A 19,674-nucleotide genomic window follows, 5' to 3' on the forward strand; every position below is an offset into this window, starting at 1 on the left:
ACTGTAAAACTAAAAGCATATTTGCAAACATCTCTCGTTTATAAATTTGATTGCACGTTTGTAAATTCAAATAACCTTTGGACCCTGAGTACCTGCAAACACCTGATATTTTCATGAACATGAAATACAATGAGCTTGCAAACTATAAGGAATGTAAGAGTTTAATTGCACTCATCCAGGTGTTAGGCTGCATCTCAGGCTGTTTATCACTGACAGCTGTGCTTGTGGCACAGCTCAGGGCTCTGTACAGGGGTGAAATAAGGAATAGTCCCTGTCACAAGGAGCTTTTAAGACAAAGGGAGTGTGAGAGGGGAAAAGAGCAAAGAACTGGAGCATAACAACTCACTTCCTTCACATAGAAAGGTAAAAAACAAACAAACAATGTTTCTTGACTACTATCTGGGGAATTTTGCCTTTGCAACACTCATATTTCCAATGTGAACAAAAAGAGACTATTTTGTTTCATTTCCTGCTTGTCTTAGGAGACTTTTTCACTTTACCAAGATAGCCAAACCCTGGTTTGGCTGTTTACCAGTTAACCTGCACTGGTTATTTACCTCAGGTTTCAGATTTTTCCCAAAAGTGGAACCGCATTTTAGATTTGCTCTTATGTATACATGTCTGCATTACACAATCCTGGTTTAGATGAGATACTTGCTCTGTAATGTACAAATTCAAACTACCTGAATGGTTAAAATCTTTAAAGGCCTTTAGCTGCAAGAAAACATGGTTGTCTCTACAGTTTTAAAGAACTTCAGTAGTTATACATACCTCAGAGTGGGTTGCAAAATATTTTGCTGTTGACAACTTGCCAAAAAGTGTTCCTAGTTCCTTTTCTCTTCCTTCATTTTAGGGACTGAGAGACTTTATTTACTTTTTGAGAAGTCCCTTGTCAACATTCTTAAAGAGCTTGGAATGAAACTATAAACTACGAAATGCCTGGATAGGAAGAAAAATATTTAGCAGGATCTAACAGTTGGATTTCTTGCAATATCCTATGATTTGTTCCCAATTTATCTTTTGTGCTTAAGCACGATATAAAACAGAGTTACTTTTAATTGGTTTTGGATCAGGCACTATTATTTATTCATTGCATCACAGTGGTGTTCAGGATCTCTGATTCTGGAACTTTATCCTGCTGTGCTAGAAGCCATACACACAAACCAGAAAGTCCCTTTGTGATTGAAATCATCTCTCTCAGCATGACTTATTCTTCCAAAAGTTATCTGAAAATAATCTTGGTTATTATTTCCAAAGTCCTTTGCAGTGTAATTTCAAGTTAAAATGCATAACTAGTAGGAACAAAAGTAATTCTGCCAATGTCCTAAAAGATACAAACAAAATATTTTCATCTGCCTACCTACACAAACACACATATATGCTATGTAATTATATATTTTTCCAAGATCCACCTAAGTACTTTTTCAAAAATGGAGACATATTTGCTTGAAAAATGTATGGATATCTGCTGATTGAAATGTTCTGCAAGAACTTTAGAAAGTTACTATTTTATTATTTATAATTTATGTTACAAAGAAAGGGAACTGAAACACAAGTTAAAGAAAAATGGGATCCCTGTCCACTGAGGCTCTTGTGCTACTGCCCAAATTGCAAGATCTTTCAGATGTCTATACCCTTTATGCAGTTTTAATATGACAGGTCCTAATATGAAGGGCTTCTTAAAATTAACATGGAGACACAATCCTCAATTTTGATTTTAATGCTGTATTTTGATAGTATCCATATCTTGCAAAGAATAATCAATTCACTTGTTTTTCCTTTGGCTTTATATAGACTACAGACATGCAATTTCAATCAGAAATTTTGGGTGAAATTTATCAGCACAAGTTGCTGTTCTTGTTTGCATGTGTAATTTTCTTACTTTGCCCAGGAGTTTTGATAAACTTATTTTGTCTAGATCCCAAAATGCCCTGTAATATCATTGTAACTGTCCAGGGAAACCTTTATTGAACTAGAAGTGTCAAGTAGCACCCTCTTTCATATTGCAGTTTAATATTCAGGATGAATATTACAGCCACATGGATTAGCTTTCCTTGATGTTTATGGCATTGCTGTAAAAGCAGATGGATAATCACTATAGCAACTTAGCACATCAGGAGAGAGCCATTGAAAAGAATTCCATAATCAGGACCATGACCTTGACAGCCCTCACTTTCAATTGCCTAAGCAATATTTTTCATCTGTTGCAATCAGGCAAATTTGTTGCATGCCAATAACCCTAGCTGGATTGTCCCAAAACACTGTCTGTGCCGGAATGGGCAAACCTAAGAAAGGCCATGCATCTCAATGTAAGATATTTTACTACATTTTCCCCTATGGCATCTCATATGTTACTTCTTGCATTTCAAACTTAGCATGCTGAAATAATAAAGTAGCAAGTGGGTGTTATTTATTTCATCTTCAGTAAGATACTGTCTCTCAAAACTTCTTTAGAGACAAACTGAGGAAGTACAGCCTAAATAAGTGGACCATGAGGTGGACTGAAAACTGTCCAAACTGCCAGGGTCAGAGGACTGTGATCATAGGCACAAACTCCACCTCCACCTGGAGGTCTGTCCGTAGTGGAATACCCCAGGTGCTGATGCTGGAATCAGTACTGTTTGATAGTGTCATTAATGAACTTAACAATGGGACAGAGTGCATCTTTGGCAAGTGTGTAGATGGTACAAATCTAGGAACAGTGCATGGTTGTGTGGCCATTCAGAGGAAAATTGACAAGCTGCAGAAATGCACAAGTTCAACAACAGAAAAGGCTGAGTGTTGCATCTGGGGAGGAAAAGCCTGATGCACCAGTGTAGGCTTGGGGTGACAGGCTGGAAAGCAGCTTGGCAGAAAAGGAGCTGGGTGTCCTGGTGCAAAAAAAAATTGAACATGAGCCAACAATCTTTCCTTGCAGTAAAGAAGTCCAGGTGTGGGGTCTTGTACAAAAAGGAATTGGATGTACAGGAGTGAGTCGGGAAAGGGCCAAAAAGATGATTAAAGGGTTGGAGCATGTGTCATATATGAGGAACGTATGAAAGAACTGGGACTGCTCAGCCCAGAGGAGGTGGCTTGAGGCAGGTTCCTGTCAATATGTATAAATTCCTGACTGGGGTGGAGAGCTAAATAGAGTCTGTATACAGACTCTTCTCAGTGGTGCCCAGTGATAGAACAAGAGGCACTATGCACAAAATGAAAATAAGAATATTTCACTTAAACATAAGGAAAAAAAACAAAAACAAACACTGTCAATACTTTACTCTGTGGGTGGCTGAACACCAGAAAAAAAGTGTTCTCTTTCCTCCAAGACATTCAAAATCCAGCTGGGCATCCATCAGCAATCTGTTTCAGGTCAACCTACTCTTGGCAGGTAGATTGGACTAGACAATCTTCAGAGGTGCTATCCAGCCTCAGTGACTGATTCAGGCATTGCGATAGGACCATAACAAAAGGACTTGATATCTGATTTTCTCCAGTTAATTTGCTCATCTGAAGTTGTCCAGAGACCTTCACATTTCGTATGAGACTAGACTACTGTTCCTGTTCTGCTGTTCCTCTTACGATAGGGGATCATTATACAACTTTATAACATGTAAACAGAAATGAAAAAAATCCAAATTACAACATTATCAGAAAGAATTGTTGGAAGACAAAAGGAAATATAAGGAATGAGGTACAGCCCAACCTTGCAACAGTTGGTATGGACTTCTCTCCTCTCTGGAAATTGCTGTTTCCAGCTTCCAAAGGTGTGGACAAGTCTGGTCTTCTTTGAACCAACAGGTAGAGATCATGAATCAATCTAACCTTTATCGCAATAGGATTAGTAGTGAGAAACTTGAGATGTCTCAGCAGTTTAGTTGAGCTACTCTGCAGATTGTCTGGGCATGTAATGACCAGTTTCCATGGAAATATAAAAGGATTATATTTTCTCAGAATTTCTGGCATTTATTGATACTCAGCTGAGATGAAAGTATCACCTGAACAGGCCTCATAATATTCTAGATATTAGCTGGTGAGTCCTGAGTATTTCTTTACTGCTCAGAGAGATTTACTTACAAAGAGAAGCAGACTTTGTCTGTCTTACAGACAGAGAAACAAAGGTACTGAAGACTCAAGTGGCTCATTCAAGGGAGGAAAACTGGCTGACAGAAGAGAATGCCATTGCCTTACTCCAGTGAGATAATCAGCAAACAAGAGAAGTCTCTTTCCAGTCTTTTTGTGCTTGTGGTCCAAGCTGAAAACAAAAAGCTCCGGTGTACATACAAACAACATTAAAAATTAACCAGCTTGTCCTGATTTAAAAATCTCCATATTCATGAGATCTTGGATAAGGTTTTTGTTCTACATTCAGGCCAACATTGACAGCCAAAAAAACCCTTACTAAAACCAGCAACAACATTTTCTTCACACTCCAGCTGCTCTTTGAATAAAAATAAAATTTCTAACTTGCACTATTCAGTTGACTAATGGAGACTTTCCTGACTGAAAATAAAGATGCAGTTATATTGCCTGTTAGAAGATATGGGTTGAATTACAGAGACCCTTCTTTCATAGTAGAAATAAGAAGCATAGCTTTTTCATTTATTTTTAAAAATTCCCCATAGATAGGAAGAGGGGAGAATTCAGTTATGACAGAATGTGTCATGGTGAGGGACAGAGTATAACTCATCCTGGAACAGTGGCAATGTTTAATGCTGCAAGATGAACCTCCCTGGGAGTCCCTGGAGTTAATTTTGATTTGAAAAAGCCATGAGGCTCAAAGATGCTCTTAACACTTTTGATTACAGCTGACGAAAAAACAGGTAGGAGAAATACAACCATGTAGAGAGAATTTTTCATTTGAGAAAATGAAGTAATTAAAGCACCAACAGAGGAACAGACCCTGTATTTTGGCATATAAGTGAAGTAAAGCTTAGCTCCCTGAAGTAGCTGCACATTGTACATTGCTAATGGGCTGTCTGTGCCCATTGATACTGAGTCTGCACTGCATTGCCCAATCTTTCTCATTTGCCTCAAAGAGTACACAAAACACAGACATAAGCAGTCACAGGATGATTGATATCTGCAGCATGTTTTATGTACATACATCTGAGCATCTGCAAATGGTGACTACTTGAGAAATGTTTGGTTTTGAAATAAGGATTAAAAATGGGTAGATGAAACTAGTATACTTCATGCTTATTTTGGTCTTTGTTAGATGATGACTACTTGCTTTGGAGTAAGTATGTGCAGCCTTCAAAATATAACTAGAAATAAAAAACTGAGTTTTCATGCTGGGTATAAGGCTATAAGCCACCAGCAAATTTGAGAATTGCTAGTGCTCCTCTGAGAGCTGCCAGCTTGGGAACCAGCTCACTTTGTCCTCACCGAGGGCCATCAAATTGCCCCTCACAGGGATGCTCCTTTGGATCACGGAAAGTCACCTGCCGGCAGTTCCACTTGTGCAACTCTCTCTTCCATGCTTGGCAGTGAGATCAGGGCAGTTAGTATTCCCATGCCACTAGCTGGAACGGATTTTCTTCAATAAATATGCTACCTACAGGTAGCAAAAACCATCAGAGGTGGTAGCTATTTTGCTAGTATATATTACGTATGTTGTATTGCCTCTAGTAGACAATAGGGTTTAATGAATCAGCACTTATTAGTAAATGTGTCAACTTGACCTCTGACCTCAGTTTGAAACTCAGTGCTTACTCCTACTTTTAAAAAGCTGGTCCCCTGAAGAACACTGCAATTTTTTAGTGACCCCCATTGGTAACTGTGTAGAGCATGGAGCCCCCTATAATGTTTGAATGTAAGCCTTTACAAAAACATTGCATTACTGCATCCTATGCCTGTTGATTCAGACTGTTCTCTTTTTAGCCTACTATAAGTACGATTGGAGCAGACTTACTGCTTCATAGCTGAATACTAATGCTTATCAACAAAGCTTAAACATTTTATTGCAATGGGAACTTTATTAAAATAGCCTTCTGGAAGAATTTGTATCTAAAGATAATAATAAAAGGTACATGCCTAAACAACTATGTCGATACATTCTGCACCTTTAGAAACTGTTGTGAAAAACACTGCAAGTTTTATTTACATTTTACTGCTTGGAAAGTTACATTAAAATGCTTAATTGGCTTTCTGAAGGTGACACATTAAAGTCACCGACAGAGCAGCAATTGCAGGGTAGAAAAGCCAAGGAACTGAGTGCTAGCAGCCATAGCACTGGCATTAGTGCCCAACATTTAAGTAGTGCCTGGCTCCTCTAGGATAAACGCAGCAGGTTGTTTCTTCCCTTTTCCCTGAAGAACGAGATGATTTGCTATTTCTGCGGGCTGCTGTGGGTTTGTTTTGTGGTTGGAAATGAACCATCAGCAGGTGGCAGCAGCTCGTCAGTCTTCCGACCTCTTCTGTGTTCGCAGGCAGGAATCTCTGGCACATAAATGGCTTCTTGCTTCCTGGGTTTGCTCTGTATTCCTGCAGAAGAGAGCTGTGACTCCCGCTAGCCTCCAGGAAAAGCCGGGTACTCTCAGTGAAGCGAGGCATGTGCAGCACCAAATACGTACCAAAGGCGTCAGTGGAAGGCTGCCTGCTTGGATGCAGAGAGCAATGGGGCTGTTCTGGGAGGCTTGGGTATGATGAAGAAAAAAGGGGCAGATAATTTTATAATTTTCTATCAGCCTCAGGAGTACTACAAGTGTACCCTGATTTAAGCGTGGTGGCTAGAATGACTTACGCAGACATCTGAAACAAGGCTATCGAAAACACTTAAATATTCTCTGTGAAATAAAGCAATTAATAGGTTCATTTAAGTACTGAATTTTGCTACATGAGAATACATGCCAGTAATTGTATTTATTTATTTATTGGTATATTTCCAATTAACATGCATGGTTTCTTCCTTTTTGAGTTTTACAACACAAGCAGTTTCTCAAGGATATGTAAGCTAATTGTTTTGCACTGAAATGGCTGTGTTTTTCATCTGTTAGATACAGTTATTGTTGTGTGCAGGAATGCTGTTAAAACCTTAGTAAACATTATTAAGCACAAAGAGAATGATGATAGTTCAATGAACACTAAGCCGTGGACTAATGGAATGATGCATGGTACAATGTAAGAACATGGGGAAATGACAAAAGGAACTCCACATTTGCAAGCAAGCTGAACTTTGTGAAATCTCTAAAGATAAATTCAGCAGGGTAAGGAGTGATTATGTACTTGCTGCAAGCTGTGTTTCTCGGTAGAACAAGCTGGCTCTAAGAACCCTTAGTAAAGGCTCCTATTTTCATGGTCTTACTAGAGGAAAGAAAGAAAGGAAAAAAAAAACCAAAGCATTTATCTATATACACATTACAGCTTTTCTACATAACACTGTGATGTGTAGAACTACACATTTTGTAGCTTCTATACATTTATAATTTTCATAATTCAATCCACGATATGCTTATGGCTGTACTCAGGAAAACAGACTCTAAAAATACAGATATAAACTCAGTTTCCTCTCACATTTTGATCATTAATAACACCATCCTTTTGCACTTAGTATGGACCACGCTTTATGAGTTAGGAGTACTAGGAGTGTACCCTAAATTAAGTGTGGTGGTTAGAATGACTTATGCAGACTTCTGAAGCAAGGTGATTGAAAACACTTAAATATTCTCTATGAAATGAAAACTGAGGCTGTGAAAAGTGACCTCCAACCCTCTGCATATGGCCTTTCACTTCCCTGAGTTACTGTTGCAGAAGGTTATGTGCCATTTTTTTCAGAAAATATTTTTCCTTTTGGTAACCAACAGTGAACTCCCACACATGTGCTTGCTGTCCTTTTTGTTTGTTTCGTGGTGGGGTATTTCCTAGTTCTAGCCATGAGCTAATGAGGTCCCTATATTGTCTGGCACAATCCCACATCTACAGGGATTAGGTAGGATTTGAGCTACCAGAACAGAGCTTTGATACATCATACACATGCCTTTTCCTCTTTCTACTTTAACTGTTTTCTTGGTACTTACTGAGGTTTGACCCCTTTAGCTGTGCTTCTCTTGTTAGACAGATTTGGATTTGACAGGTAAAGAAGAAAGTACCAGCTGAACTGAAAATGCTGCTTGTGACCCACAAGAGAGCACTAGCAACAGGAATGCCAGGAGTAGGTTTTAATAGGCAGCTTGCAAACTGGTTATGTTTTTAGCAGTTTCTATGTTTGACTGAACCAGTCCAGACATTCTTTGCACAGCTCTCAATCAATGGGAGCAAAAGTAAGTTCATAGGTATTAAAGCCATCCCCTTCGACAGACCGACCTTGAGAGAGAGCTGCAGACTTCACAAGCAAACTCCCTGGCAAGGTGTATAGTCCTGAGTATAAAAGAACTACATTTTGCAGAAAGGAGGACAATTGGCTATTATTTAGGGTTGCTTTGGGACACTTGTCTTGAACGTAATGTGTCCAGCTTAGTTTGAATTGTCTTAAGCACTGTTCTCCTGGTTATTATAAAAACTGAAATTTGCTTTAGTTATCCTTTATTGGAAAAACAATGCAAACATTAACTTTCCTGGGTTTTTGCATCAGCGTCTTTTTAATTATAATATGTAATACTTTGCTGAATTTGAGAAGAGGAAGTCTGTTTTATTAGACTTGGACTTGAAGCATATTAAACTGATTGTAAATGTTTAGATCAAGTCCCCTAAGGATTTAGGTCTGTTGTTCAATACCCATGTGGTTAGGGTAAAACTAGATTCTCAGCTGGTTAGTGAGCTGCAAGAGTCATTTGCTTCAAGTATGTCCTGAAAATACTGCAAACTGAATAAATAAAATAGTAACAAACCCAATCAACTTGCTCATTTTCACAGACAATTCAGTGAGATGCAATGTTCTCAAAAGCACAGCTCCACCTGATCTCAGACAGAAGCTGCACAGGTTAGAGGAAGAAAAAAGCCATTGGCAAAAGCAGACTTGGCACTTATAACCAAGTAATGAAATGCCTTTGAAGTACTGACATTAAAAGCAACCATACAGTCAGCTGAGAATTAGTTTATTCTGTGCTCCTCTGACTTCTTTAGCCTTACTACTCTATAACCCAGCTGTCATGCAGCTGACAACAGGCCCATTAACTCTGCCAAATGATGGCTTTCCTATTTTCAAACACTGTAGGCTCCTAAGTATTCATTCTCTAGTACCAACAGCTGAGTGTCAACTTTCATCACCAGCTTTAAGCCACTCAGTACCCAGTAATTTATCAGGTTAAATAAATCACTGTTTTTCACTGCACACCCTCCTTCTCCCCATCTCAACCCTTGCCGAGAGTTTTTCATTGATCTTTTATGTTCATATTGGCAGAACAAAGCCTAGTTCAGGGAAGAATTTGAACACATATATTCTTAAATTATATTAGAACTCCCCAAACCAATGTAGCACAAGTAATTGTCAGAATCAGGGCCAATCCATGGGAAATGCTGCTCTTCAAAATTTTCTTCCTCATACTTGTTTTAAATTCACTCATGCTTTTAACTGTATTCCAAATCATTTGTGCTGTTACTTTCCAGTGTTTTATGATATATTTAATAGATCCCTACCTCTCTAGTTTAAAGGTGCATACACATTATTGCTCTGAAGATGGAGCTAAAGATTTTTGCAAAGTTAGAAGGCACTGAACACAAATAAGAACAGATAAAAAGTTTTTTTTTTTTTTTTTAAATTTCCTTGTAAAGGACTGATAAATAAGACACGTTTTCCTGACTGCAGCTTATGGAATTGGACATCTGTAGCTCATTAGTTGTTGACGACTGTCATTCAAATTAATTAATTGAAAGAATTAGGTGCTTTCAAAAAGAGGAACAGACCAAAAATAAATTTACTTTTCTCCATTTCTTTTAAAAGTCTTTCTTGCATTATTATCTGCTAAGCACAGAGTAGCATATTGTTCCAGATCTTTTATCTTTCCTTTTCTTTCTTCTCCTTTGCATTATCCAGTGCTTTGTTTGCATTCAGAAATATCCAGCAGTTTCATTCATACTCAAAGCTTTCAGTTTTGGAGAGGGATGCTTTAGATCCCCACAGTTATGAAAAGGCCCTTTTGATACCCTGTTTATTGTAGTACAGTGGCCTAATATTTGAGTATTACATCTTCTACATGGTAATTCTGGATCTGATTAAAATTATTTCAGGTATTCGTTCCATGCTTAGGGCTATGGTTTTCCATGATGTTTTCCACTATTCTAAGTCTCCTAGTTTTCCTTTTGAAAGGTTATTGCAAATAATCTTGCCTATATTTGCTTCAAGAAATTTTTTCCAGTATGAATTACTTTACGGATTGCTGGGAATCTATGTTATCCTCTTTTGCTGGATATCAGGAGAGGAAAGCTTAGGCAGTCTTCTGGAGTAGCAATAGAAGATAATGAATTTGAGTTTACATGAATTCAACTAAAAACTCCATAGCCTGCTGGTACTACTATCATGGCAAGGACGACTGGACAAAACAAATTCAGTTTGTACAAGTGACTAGAAACTGAGGCAATCCTTTGATTGCCTAACTTTGTAATTGCATCTGATTTTCTTTTGTATAGTTTTTTGTAAGTAAGTATCAGTGCATTGAAAAACAGCTCAGATATCCTGCTGTGACGATGCTGTGCCTTTGCAGAGAAAGATATAGTCCCTTTCTACAATAAGGAATTAATTCCAAACACTATCCCTTTTGTATACTGCAACTCAGTCTACTCCTGCCAAAATCATGCAGCTCTTTTTATGGTTGCCAGTAGCAAAGGCTTTCTGTTCCAGTCTAGGTCATGATAAAATTGTTGTCAAACCCTCTCATGATCAGCACTTCTTGGGATCAGAACTAAAATACTGAAACCATCAGACCACCTGACATAGGACCTTTCAGTTTACATGTCCTACCTCCATTTTGTCCATCTGGTTCTGTGAATACCAGTTTAAGATCATAGCAAGATTTGACTTATAATCAGGTTCTAAACGATCTTATAATCAGGTATTCTAAAATTAAGTAAACCTAAAGATTGCAAATTCCTCAAAGAAACAGAGAACTGTACTTTTGTGGTATCTCTCACACAGTATAAAAGTTCTGTTACTCAACAGAAGACCAACTACTGAACAATGCACTCCAAATATCAGAAACCAAACCAAAACAAAAACAAACACCAACCCATTGACCGAAAATTAACATAGCCCATAATGAAGTAGCATACAGAAATAGAAAGAAACACACACACACAAAAATAAAAAAGTTTCTTTCCAGGATTCATGTGTGTTTGCACATGTTTAATGTTCTATATGCTTAATTCTTAATTCTCTGTTCTTAATGTCCATATGCTATTCAAAATCTAAAAGCAATATTTATACTTGTTCCCATTCCAGAAACCTTTCTCACTCCCAGTGGATATTACTCACGTGCTACATGTTTCTTAGCTTAATGAACTGCCACAATTTGATGGTTCTGGTTGTGTGGAATCCACTCCAAAAGCCTTTCATTTCATGTAGTGCCAGATACTACATGGAAAAAAAAGTACAGAAAAATGAAAGATTTCTGATGACACATAGAGTGAGTACATGAAATTCTTACTTTTTTTTTTTTTTTTTTTTTTTTTTTTTTTCCAAGTTTCTGTCTTCTGTCTTCTCCTTCTGTAGGCTATCTCAAAATGAAAAGTTAGGCTACAGCCTAGTGAGCCTTCAGATACTGAGACCTTCCAATTAAGATAGGAGAAAAAAAGCAGAGAAAATGAAATAATGTTTTAGAGAAGGACCAAATCTGAATGATAAAGACTAGCCTATACTTTTATATTACATAATCTGACAGCTCTTATGGAATGCAGCTCACCATACAGCAATAACTACCTCAATTATTCTTAATTACTCTTTATGAGAATTCATCTTAGCCCAGAAACTTGTGAACCACGTGCTGGAAACCTCACTGTTAGGACCTGGGCCTAGAATCAAGGATTCTTTGTTATTTGCAAGTTACATGGCACAGAGATTTGCTTTAGTGGCTTCTGTAACACTCAGATTGGTGTATCTAGATGCTACTATTACACAGAATATTAAACATTAATAAAAGTTATTGTTCCATCATCTCTCCCCTAAATATTTTGATTTTGATAATGAAGACTTCTGAAGCAGTCCTGTGTAAAGTCAATGCAGACAAAATCTAATTGAAAATAAAAAAAGGAATTTAATTTGATTATGAGTTCTAAATTGTCAATGTGTTTGTCTTTCAGTCTCAAGATAAAATTTAATATTAACTAGAAAAATGGGCTTAGACAGCAACCTAGTTAGGAAATAAATGTGCCTCTGGATTGAAATGCTCTTGCACAGTTGAGGATTGGTTGGCAAAAAAGTTTAGATCACATGGGAAAATAGGAACATGAAACATTACCTACTAAGCACTACCAAAGTTGAAACAGACTGGTTGAATCAATGTAGTTGATTAGGTCCTACAAGCAAACTGTTTCTACTCAGGAGAACCATTTGAAATAAAGAACTTTTCCCATTTTTCTTTTGAGAAAATTCTAAGTATTTTGCTAATTTTCCCTAGAAAAATATGTGATTTTTTTTTTTTCTCCCAGTATTTTTCAGAAACCACATGTTCTATAAAATATACCTTATGGATACCTCAAAACTCATTGTGTAGGTAAAGATAAACTATTTCCACACAGTCCTAGAAATCACACAAAGGTGTGTCTTCCAATACCTGTCCTTGCCTTTTGGCTCACTATCTGCAGCTAAATGAAGATTACTTGCAACCCTGGCTGAAAACATTTACAGGTGATGTTTGCACAGCAGACTACAAATTATAACATACTTTCTCTACTTACAAACTCTAATTATCTTTGTTACCTAATGCAAATGTTAAAGTCTTAAAGTTCTGCTTAGCCTTTTGTGAGATGCTCTGAGATCTTCAGAAGAAATGTGCGTTTTAGAATCAAGGCACTTTCACTCTTAGTACTGCTATTTATACTTGACAGGATAATAGGAAAGACAGCGATTAGGGTCTTTCAGATTATGAACCTTTCTTTGAAGTACTGAGACCCTACATCAGTTTTGGTATTTTTTTCCCTTTTCTTTAAAGCAAAGTAGCATTTCTCAAAGAGTTTTGCCTAATGCATCCTTGCAAAGAGGACAAAAGCATAATTAATATAATCAGAAAAAACACAGCAGAATTCTCTGTCTATTCTCCCTAAAAGCATATCCTACAGTTTAGGTGAACAGTTACTGACACTGTCATGTGCGTCAAGCTAGGAATGAGCCAAAGTGATTTTCTAGATTAAGGTCAAAGCTTTCAGCATCCTGCAGGTTTGACTCTGCTTCTGCCAGATTTTTAGTTTGTGATAGATGAAAAGTGTTTTAAGTGTTTTTATTTAATGTCATGTACCCAAAACAGTAACCACTTCTGGCCATTTGGCCCGGCACAACTTTAAACCACAGTGGAAGGAAATGTATAACTGAACCAGATGGAGATCTTGACAGGATCTTTAGCTGAATGAAAAGAACATCCCTACTGAACACATACTGAGGGTGTTGCCTAGGACTTCATGTCCCCAGAATCATAAATGTTGGAGCTTAGTAGCAGGGATTCTGAAAAGCCTTGATAACTAGCTCAAAACTGTGCTAACCTCCAGTATTCGGGATTGCTTTCCATTTTCTAGCATATTATTTCAATGAAAATAATTGAAAATGCTAAAATCAGCTAAATCTTATATGCTCAGCCCTGACAACCACACATGCCTCTGGCTGCAGGCTTCCTGCTTTCCAGGAAGTGCTAAGGGAGCTCTGCAGACTCAAGGTCTGTAGAGAGTCCCTTTCCTGCTCACTGCTATTTCTGTGATGGCTCCTAGAAATTCTAGTGGCGTCAGGAATTTAACACTATTTTCTGCTTCCTAAATCTTTCTCTGCTTGTTCTGAGGAATTATATTTGATCTGCTTAGTGGTTATACGTCCTATAAAACAGGATCGTTCCTGAAGTTGTCAGTTTGTTTATTGAAAAATAATTTCTCAGCACGTCCTTGGCCAGAGGCAGATAGGAAGGACACAGGATCATCCTTGCCCAAATCAGCCTGCTCTCTGGCAGACACTCTTGCATAAAGGTCCACCGTTTTTGCAGAATATATGGCTAAAGCCTTGTTTTACACTGTGTGTGCTAAACAAAACAAAACAAAACAAAAAAACACAACCAAAAACAGCCAACAAACCTCCATTGAAATATGGTGTTTAGCATTATGTTTTGAAAACAATTGAGGTTTTTATTAATAGAACTGAACCCCATAAAGACCTTTTAAAGAGCTTCACATTATAAACACACTTTATAAAAGAGCCTTCTTCACTTGCTGGGGCCAGTGGGAGGCAGCAGGGATAAGGAATATCAGGCTAAAAAGGCCACGGGACAAAATTAATTTGCAGTCCAATTTAAGATGGCTGCAGGTAAATACCACCTTTCTGAACTACAGGTGGCCCAAGTGGCTGCACTGTGATAGCTTCAGCTTCACAAGCCGCTTGAGAAAAGCAGGGATTTTCTACCAACTGCAAAGGTCTGTGATTGCTTAAGGTAATCTGATGTTGTGAATACTGAGATATGATTTAAACATCCTTGGTAAGCTGTATGACTAAGTAGGAAATAGAAGGATATTCCTATGCTTAAATATGCAAATATAAATACCACAGGGCTACCTTGGGATATAGATTTTCATAGAGAATGCTGCTGGGAGTATCTGGGTTTGAAAGATGTCCTGTCTTATCCATAGTCTCCCAAAGATGACAGATTTACATCCTGTGAATGGCTGTTGGTAGTTCATTGCCCTCATTATTTGTAAAAAATTAGATATAAACCAAGCCATAAGGTGAAAATTGAGGTCACTGTTCTCTCTCCTCTCTGCGGAGCTTCCAGCCTACTCACCCAAGTGCAGCAGCGTGCAGCATCTCTCCTCCTAGTTCACAACCCCTGAAAGGTTTGACCTCGCTATTGTCTGATCACAGTTTGCTCCTGACTTTTCCACTACAAAATTGTCGAGTGGTTTACCCAAATGTCACAGAAAACATGGCTCTTGGCAGAAGTTCTCCCTTGAAACTGATTGCTGATTCTTATTATCAGGTTTGAACCTATTCTCCTCAAATATTCTCCTCTTAACATTTGTAAGCAGGAAGAACTAATGTACAGCACTACTTCAGCCTTGCAAACAGTCCCTGCACTGGAATGCAAACAAATTTTATGGCAAAATGCAGCCATCATTCCTTTACATCTTTTTTAGCTTAGAGACTGAAAGGCATTTTTACTGAACGTGGATCTTACAATGGTCAAAGGCTAATATTTCATAAAACACTTTTTTTTTTTTTTTTTTCACTGAATATTTCAGATTATTTTTGTAGGCTTGACTCACTCGTATTTCTGCCTCTTGCTGTAACTGCTCTATTTCCGTTCTGAAAGGGTATCCTGATGTATGACTTGCAAGGTGCTCCTCAGCTTTCAAGAGGGATCCACTGCTGCTCTTACTTCTGTGCCTGCCTGTTTGGAGTGTGTCTGTAGAGCATTTTCTTTTCCCACTGGAGAGAACTACCTAACTTGTCCCATTCTAAGGTGAGTTGATCATTTTAGACAATGCCAGTGCTGAAATTTTTGGACCATTTCAATTACTATCATTTTGATATTTATCTTTGAATGGAGAGATGACAGCAATGCCAGACAAGAGCAACAGTTAACTACTGCTGTGTTATTTACAACCATGGCAAACTTTCCAGAGATTTCACTAGGTCTTCGACATCTGGGAAATATTTTCTGTGGTAACCATGGGGTTTCCCCATACGCCTTCTCTTGTTTATCTTTTCCCCGATTAACTTTTCATGCTTTTCTATTCTGCTCCACTAGGAGACACTGTTTAGTAAGAAGCTCCGGTTAGTAAGGAAGTTGTGTATGTCTTATGGTGAACATTTTTTTCAGCAGCCCCTTCCCTAGACTTAGCAGCTGTCAATGATATAGAGATTTGGAAGTTGCCTGCACATATGGGCATGATATAAAAGATATCTTGTAAAAGTAACAAAATAAGACAGAAAGCTGAATTTCCAGATGCTACTTTTAGATTCGATTCTGGTTGCAAGCCCATATCTAGTCCATACAGAAATGTACTGTTCCAACACAGGAACCAGAAAAATAGTGCAAATGATGTTTCTTTTAAAATCAGCTAAAGGTTAAGACGACAATCATTAAGCATTGAGAATTAGAAATACTCTGCAGATAGCCTGTATTCAAGATAGAATCATTTTTAGGTTCTTCTAAAAAGAATAAAAGCATAGAGAAGCAAATCAGAACTGCTGAGAGTTACATTGGCTTGCTCTTAGAAAAATAAAAAGTAAATGCATGAAATTGCAATAGCATACTATACTCTATAAAACAAATAAATTGATTTCAGCTAATCATCTGCTGAAGGACTTGGTAAAGTAACTGCAGAGAAATAATAAATACTGTGAGATGCAAGCGAAAACGAGTGCATCAGTGATCTTCACGCGTGGGAGAAACCAGTAATATTTGACACAGAGCGAGAAATTATAGTGCTCCTTTCTGGAAATGCTTCTCCTACAGTGACAGAGTTGACATTCTACAGAGAATAACTAAAGTTTTTATTTATGCAGTAGAAAGAATGGATCCCGTATTTCAAATCTCACTATATATATATATATATATATTTATTTATAATAATTATTATTATTTATTTATTTATTTTCTATCTTAGCTATCATTTGTGGATGTACTAGCTTTAATGAATTATATTTTTGTTTCCTGTTTGATTTTGTTTTCTCAGATTAAATGTCTCAATTTCTTACGAGGATATAAAGGAAAATATGGAGGGTCAATTTCATTTGTTTTAACAGCAATGTGTAAGTGAATAAGAATAGGATGAATAAGAAAAGAACAAGAATTGAATTCCATTTGGGAGATGCTTTTGCTTAAGGAAATCAAACACATTCAAATTAAAATTTTATTTTAAATTAAAAGTATTTTATTTTTCCCATCTTCAAGTTCAAGAAAGAACTCTGTGTTACTACCCACATCTTTACTGATGAAACCTGCCAGAGCTATTCTGTGTGGACATCACTTTGGAGCGTTCTATGAAGTTATCACGTTTGAATTTCTCCTGGTTATTATGTATTGTCATTCTCTTTTGGTTATTGTTTTCTCACTCTGTAGTAATGGAAGGAGCTGTCATAGGAGAACTGCAGGTAACTAATTGGGAGTCACTCAGAGTGTGATTAATTAACTGCAATTTACTTTCTGACATTTTTGAAAAGAACAAATGCTTTCCTACAAAAGTAAAGTTGCTGAATTTAATTTTATCAGAGTTGAGTTTTCTTCTGAACATAAATGTTTCAATTCCCTTATTTTTATCTAATATACAGTCACAATAAACTGTGCATAATCTCTGTACCACATCAACTGCTATGTTATATCAATTTAAAACTGGTATAACTCAGTGAAATAAACAGGAAAAAAATCTAATGACTTAAACATACAGAATGGTTATACATTGGTAAATTAATTAATATAGTATAATCCCCATGTATTTTGATTCTAAGGTTTGCAAAAGTTGTGTAACATGAATTAAGAAAATAATAGAATTTGGCATTATTTTATAGGTTTAAAATATAAAAATGGCCTAAATTCTGTTCTAATTTTTAATAGGTTCATATATTTGGATGAAAATAAAGTATTGAAGCTATTGGAGTTAAAGGATAGAATTAGATATCTTTCTTCCAGTAAAGTGTTGTTTTTTTGTTTGTTTGTTTTGTTTTGAAATTAGAGATGAATTATTCCTGTAATTCTAAATTACTGTCACATAACAACTACAGTAATATTAGTAATTTTTTTTTTTCCTCTCCAGCTAGCTTAGTACTGTTTACTTTCTGGTTGGCCTATTTTCATCATGTCATGATGTAAATATCTGTGAATTGTGGGGTTTTGTATGTTCAGCATTTCTTGCTTTACCAGTCAACTATACATCCATACATTACATTTTCTGAGTGCCCTAGGATGTCAAGTTTGTAATTAATACTAGACTTGTCAAGTTCTCAGAGAATAGAAAACATTGAACTTCAACTCATTTTTGACTTACAAATATGTGCACTGACAGTGAATGTTCAATATGTGTATGAGGAAGTGATTGTGAACTGATGCATTTCTTAAGAGAAGTGGAAATAGGTATTACTAAGATTTTTTCCAACTTATTCATCACAGGACTGTATTGTCTTGCATTTAAGTTAATGCAATTAAAATAAATGGAAGTGTCAGATATTTGTATGACTGATATTTTAAGAACTAGTTTCTTTGATTTGTAATGCATGCATTTGGAGAAAATGCATATGAAAAAGTCTGAACCTGGCTTAAAAAAGACATTTTTTTTGAGTTTAGGAAATTCATTTTTTTTTAAATGAAATGTAGAAGGTAAAGACCAAGGAATAGCAAATGCAGTAAACACAAAAAGGCTAATGGATGAAACAGCTGACTAAGAAACTGGCCAGCCCACCTGGTGCTGCATATGCTTCTTTTTTTCAGGTGCTGCAAATAAACTGCTCACAGAAGTCTGCTTCTCAGATGGCAAAGTGTTCCTAACAAAGGCAAAAGAGAGAAGAAAAATTTAAAGTCACAAAAGCTTGCTACAAAAATGCTTGTGCCTGGGTTATCAATTTATCACTATAAACCTCAAAGCAGATACTCAAAATTTGAAACCCTGAAAACCAGCATCTCCTCTGCTTGCTGGTGCAATTTACTGGGGAAATAAACAAGAACAAAACAAGAACAAAAGCCTATGCATATCAGGTGCTCTACAGTGCCAGCTTGTAGGCATGCATGTTCTTATAATGCACAGGGACAAAAGAAATACTCCAGGGAAAACAGCAAAAGAGAGATCAGTGGTCTCCTACTCATGGTGTTTGGTGTTACTTGAAGTTGGGGAGGGTAAGAAAACCTATTTCTACCTTGAAGAAAAAAAAAAAAAAAAAGCTAACACATTACAGGTTCTTTGAGTGGAAACAGTTTTATATTTGGCATGTTAGTTTAATGAAGAGGGCTTTTTGTTTGTTTGCTTTTTTTTTTTTTTTTTTTTTTTTTTTTCCCATTGAAATACAGTGGCACAGTCTTGATTTAGGAAGGAAGCTTTGATATTTTAATATTTGATATATCACAAGCAAGCCTCTCTCACAGGTAACACGTTTTTCACAATACTGCTGTATTTAGCATATTTTCCTATGGGTAAATCTCAGAAAGATGGCAGTGCTGAGAGAAAATAGATACAAGAACACTAGAAAATGAAAGACCTGATTTTTACCGGTCTGTACTATACTAAACCAAGTATCCAAATATGGGCTCACCATACTTGTGACAAAATCTCTAATGTGCAAATGAAATTATACATGAACAACTCATCCTTGTTAGAATCATAGAACACCATATATCTGAAGCATTTAATTTATATTGCTGTAGCTTCTCAGGAATGGTTTTGAGAAAGCTCTTAAGAACTTAGGGTAAAAATAAATAAATGTCATATGAACACTGAGTTATAAAAAACAACCCTATTTCTTCAGAACTGTACAACAAAAAAGACACATAGATAATTATTTTTGTTGGAAAATAGAATAGGGAAATGTAATATATAAACCTTCATCCTTGTTAAACTTGACAGTTACTGTCGCTAGGTCACATA

The 19,674-nt window shown here is 36.8% G+C and overlaps 1 long non-coding RNA gene across 1 annotated transcript; it reads left to right on the plus strand.

The window, feature by feature from the left end:
- The first annotated feature begins 260 nt into the window (after positions 1-260).
- On the plus strand, positions 261-18,168 carry LOC311430608. The gene is made up of 3 exons (XR_014688905.1): positions 261-363; positions 15,411-15,560; positions 16,998-18,168. It is a non-coding gene; the product is annotated as an uncharacterized lncRNA (long non-coding RNA).
- The last annotated feature ends 1,506 nt before the right edge of the window (positions 18,169-19,674 follow it).

This window comes from Aythya ferina (genome assembly GCF_964211825.1).
Source record: "Aythya ferina genome assembly, chromosome: 2".
NCBI lineage: Eukaryota > Metazoa > Chordata > Aves > Anseriformes > Anatidae > Aythya > Aythya ferina.